The 4,649-nt window shown below is 53.0% G+C and overlaps 1 non-coding gene across 1 annotated transcript; it reads left to right on the forward strand.

Annotated features, from left to right (window-relative positions):
• The first annotated feature begins 1,144 nt into the window (after nt 1-1,144).
• Nucleotides 1,145-1,216, forward strand: TRNAT-CGU (transfer RNA threonine (anticodon CGU)). The gene has a single exon. It is a non-coding gene; the product is annotated as a tRNA-Thr (tRNA).
• The last annotated feature ends 3,433 nt before the right edge of the window (nt 1,217-4,649 follow it).

The following is a 4,649-nucleotide window of genomic DNA, read 5'->3' on the forward strand; positions in this document are numbered from 1 at the left end:
CTCTTTTCTCACCTATCTCCACTCACCTCTCTCCCTGCACAAGAGCTGTGGCCATAGGCCATACAAGGGCAGAGGAACCTAATGTCCCCTCTTTTTTAATTTAAAGTAAATAAAAGACCTGCCCCCAAAGTATACAGTATGATCCTAACCACTCAGATTCCCAACCCTCTCCTTTGCCTCTTACCTAGAATAGAAGCAAAACATTACCAGTTGAGTTTAAGTTCCCTTTGTCCCCCAGCCCCAGGCTCCCTCTAGCCTTTACATTTCCAATAAATATTCATGTGTGCTTTTGCGCTCTATGCTGATAATCAGTCCTTTGGCTCTAGCGTCCGTTCCTTTGGTGGGATAGTGGTGAGCACAGCTGCCTTCCATGACTCACGGTATGGACAGACTACCTGCTTCCTCCAGGCGTTCACTCTCGCTAGGACAATCGTCACGAGCATCCCTGGGGGCTTCTCGTCTGGTGCCCACTACGGCTCCCCCCGGCAAGGTCATCGGTCTAAACACGTTTCCTCAAGAGTCTACTCTGCACGTGCTCCGTGCGGGGTCTACGTGGAAGGTCACCTCCCGTCGCCCCCCGGGGGCGTCCTTCTCCCAGAGCCAGCCCTGTGCTCCGTTGCACCGCCCTTCCTCTTGCCCCCTTGATCCCGAAACGACCTGACCTGATCATCCGGCTCCTCCCGAGTGCCCCGCCCACTCGGACGGAAAGCCTGGGCCAGGATTACACCGGGCTGCTGGCTCTACGGCTCCCGCGCTGCCTCCGCTTCGGCCACGGCTTTTCTCCAGCTGGGGCTGCAGTTCTCACCGCGCCGGCCTCTTCCCGGGCGGCCGGTGGACGCTCTCGGCGCTCGGCGGACCCCTGGGCGGTGCTAGAGGCGGGGATGGGCGGGGCCTGGTTCTGGTCGCCTCCGGTTCGGATCTCGCAGGCGGCAGGCAGCAGAAGGCAGAAAGCAGAGGGCAGGGGACAGGAGACCGGCGCGGGAGTGCCCCTGAGCTGGGCGGGAGCTGCGCTCAGAGAGCCGGCAGCCGGCAGACGGGAGGGTCTGGAAGGGCGGCCGGGCGGGAGGCGGGGCCGGGCGCTGCCCTTCCCGCGCCTGCGCCACCTCCCCTCCACTGAGAGCTTCCACCGTTTGCTTGGCTGTCAGGCGCGGTGGCCAAGTGGTAAGGCGTCGGTCTCGTAAACCGAAGATCGCGGGTTCGAACCCCGTCCGTGCCTGTGACCTGAGGTTGGGGTTTGGCTGTAGGAAGTTGACAGTGTTCATGTACGCTCTTCCGCCCCTCCTCTACGTGGCATTTTTTCCCTTTTAGGATTGTGTGCAGGCGTCCTTCAGTACCTCCCCTCCCCTGGACTCCGCGGTCGGCCGCGCCTTACTCCTGGTCCGGCCAAAGACCTGTGGGGCGCCGGGCCGGGCTGGGCCTGGCCAGCCTGGCCGGCGAGTTCGTCCCAGCTACGCCGCGGTTCACCGTCCTGGCCCTCGTCTCCTTTCCGCCAGCCGCACTGCGCAGGGAGGGAACCGCCTTCACTGTTTCTTCGACTCGGACACTGAGACCGAAGGTCAAGGACAGATGCTAGCCTTGCTGTCGCCCACGGGGACTCAGGTCCCATCTGATTTGTGTGTTACAGCCAGGCAACTTTCCAGAGGGGCGCTTGAGTTTCTGGAGCTGTGGTTTTGGATTCTGTTTGTTCCTCGGAAGGTGAATTATGCAGGCTGTGCTCATCGCCTGCCTTCTTGTCAACAAACTAAACCGTATTATTCAGTCCCAGTCCTGCTGAACTGATTCTTTGAATCTGGCCCCCACCCAGTTATGACACTCCCCAAGTTGTATCTAGGAGAAACAGTCCTATTTAATGTGACATGATGTTAAATGCTTCCCATTCCTGGACCCTCTTTTTGATACACTTCCAGTCTATCTCTCTTCCTCTTCAATTGTAACACTCAGACTGGAACATACTGCTCCAGATACAGTCTCGTGAATGGAACTTCACCTCCCTCATTCCGTACCCCATACTTCTGTTAATGTACCTCACACCCTACCCCCAAAACATATCACCTTTCCTAAGGCCTGTTGTGTGGTTGACCCTGGAGAGCTTCAAGTGGATTGAATGTCAGCAGAGTCTCAGGTTATTAGAAAACAGGGTGTAGGGTCAGGTGGCGGGAAAATATTAATCTTTTCCCTAAGATCCCAATAAATGGAAGAGATGCTCTTGGCTTTTCAAGGGAATGTTGAGCTAGGGTGTCCCTTTGTTTTTTTTTTTTTTTTTTTTTTTGGCCGGGGCTGGGTTTGAACCCGCCACCTCCGGCATATGGGACTGGCGCCCTACTCCTTGAGCCACAGGCGCCGCCCGGGTGTCCCTTTGTTTTAATTTTTTTTTTTTTTTTTTTTTTTTTGCTTTCAATTGGCTTTCAATCTTCTTACTTTGAAGTTTCTTTTCTTTTCTTTCTTTCTTTCTTTATTTTTTATTGAGACAGAGTCTCACTTTGTGGACTTTAGTAGGTACCATGGTGTCATAGCTCACAGCAACCTCCACCTCCTAGGCTTAAGGGATTCTCTTGCCTCAGCCTCCCAAGTAGCTGGGACTACAGGCACCTGCCAGAACGCCCAGCTTTTTTTTTTGGTAAAGATGGGGGTCTCACTCTGGCTCATGCTGGTCTCAAACCTCTCAGCTCAGGGTAATCCACCTGCCTTGGCCTCCCAGGGTGCTAGGATTACAGGCGTGAGCCGCCACGCCTGGCCTTTTTTCTTTTTTTTTTGCAGTTTTTGGCCGGGGATGGGTTTGAACCCACCACCTCCGGCATATGGGTCTGGCACCCTACCCCTTTGAGCCACGGGTGCTGCCCTCTTTTTTTTTCAAGAGACAGAGTCTCACTTTGTTGCCCTCGGTAGAATGCTGTGGCATCACAGTTCACAGCCACCTCCAGCTCTTGGGCTTAGGTGATTCTCTTGTTTTAGCCTCTCGAGTAGCTGGGACTATAGGCACCCACCACAAAATGCCCGGCTATTTTTTGTTGTCTTTTTTTTTGTGTGTGTGTTTTTTGGCCAGGGCTGGGTTTGAACCCGCCACCTCTGGCATATGGGACCAGTGCCCTACTCCTTGAGCCACAGGTGCCGCCCGCCCGGCTATTTTTTGTTGCAGTTTGGCTGGGGCCAGGTTTGAACCTGCCACCCTCAGTATATGGGGCCGGCGCCCTACTCACTGAGCCACAGGCACCGCCCTGTTTTTAAATTTTTGATACAGAGTCTTACTTTGTCTCCCTTGGTAGAGTGCCAAACTCTTGGACTAACGCGATCCTCTTGCCTTAGCCTCCTGATTAGCTGGGACTGCAGGCACCTGCTACAACGTCCAGCTGTTTTTAGAGACAATGTCTGGCTCTTGCTCAGGCTGGTCTCAAACTCCTGAGCTCAAGTGATCCACCCACCTTGGCCTGCCAGAGTGCTAGGATTACTGGCATGAGCCACAGTGCCCTGCCTAGGATGTCACTTCTGACTAGTGCCTTAGCCTAAACAGATTCCAGATATTTCAGGATAGGAAGGAAAAAGGTCCTGATCTACTGGATGTTGCCTTGAGTCTTGTCCCTTTGGATTCCTGAAGAGAAGGAGCTCTGAGGCTGGACATTCTGGAGTAGCTGAAGCAGAGAATTTTACTCCACCAAAGATAGGATGTGGATAGGCCAAGCCAAAGTCCATATAAAAGAGGTATAAGGTACAGAAGAGGTCAATGAACAGATGTTGAAGAAACATAGACCTCCAAAGGTGAAGGACCAGAATCAGGGTCAAGTATGGACCCAAGTCAAAGTCGATGAAAGGAGATGGAAGTAAAGGCAAGTCAGATACAAGCACCAGGGTGGGTGTGGGCACAGAAAAATCTTGCAATTACCTTGAAGGTGAGCAGGTAACTACATACACCCCTGTGATGCTGGAAGTAGGTCTTTGTTTAAAAGGTGAGGGCAGGGGCAGAAAGAGGCATCTTGAGTTTATTGCATGCCCTCCATTAAATTGCTTACATTTCCTGGACTTCGACTTACTTAGCTGCAAAATCCTTAAGTTTTTTATTGTTTTTTTTTTTTTGAGACAGAGTCTCACTTTGTCACCCTCAGTAGAGGCTATGGCATCACAGCTCACGGCAACCTGAAACTCTTGGGCTCAAGCAATCCTTTTGCCTCAGCCTCCCAAGTAGCTGGGACTACAGCCACCCACCACAACACCCGGCTATTTTTAGAGATGGGATCTCACTCTTGCTCAGGCTGATCTCAAACTCATGAATTTAAGCAATCCACCCGCCTCAGCCTCCCAGCATGCTGATTATGGGCGTGAGCCACCAGGCCCAGCCTCCAAAATCCTAAGAGATATTTCCTAAATGCCATAAGAAAATTGTCCTGAAATTCTAAGTTTCTACCTCAGAGCCTGGACCTTGCAGAAGCAAGGGGACTGCAAACTGCCTCAGCCATCTTCTCATGGCTACCAGGATGGTGAATCATAATATAGCCCCTGTCACACTGGGGACTGCCACTGCTTCCTCGTGATGGGATCTATGTGACTCTGGCTCCTCCATCCAGAGAGTTATAATCAGTCTTTGCTGATCGGCAGGACTAGAGCTGCAAAGGCCCAGGCCCTGCCCCTGTGGCTTTTCCCTGGCTCAGGCCCCACCC

The sequence above is a fragment of the Nycticebus coucang genome, chromosome 18 (assembly GCF_027406575.1).
Source record: "Nycticebus coucang isolate mNycCou1 chromosome 18, mNycCou1.pri, whole genome shotgun sequence".
Classification (NCBI taxonomy): Eukaryota; Metazoa; Chordata; class Mammalia; order Primates; family Lorisidae; genus Nycticebus; species Nycticebus coucang.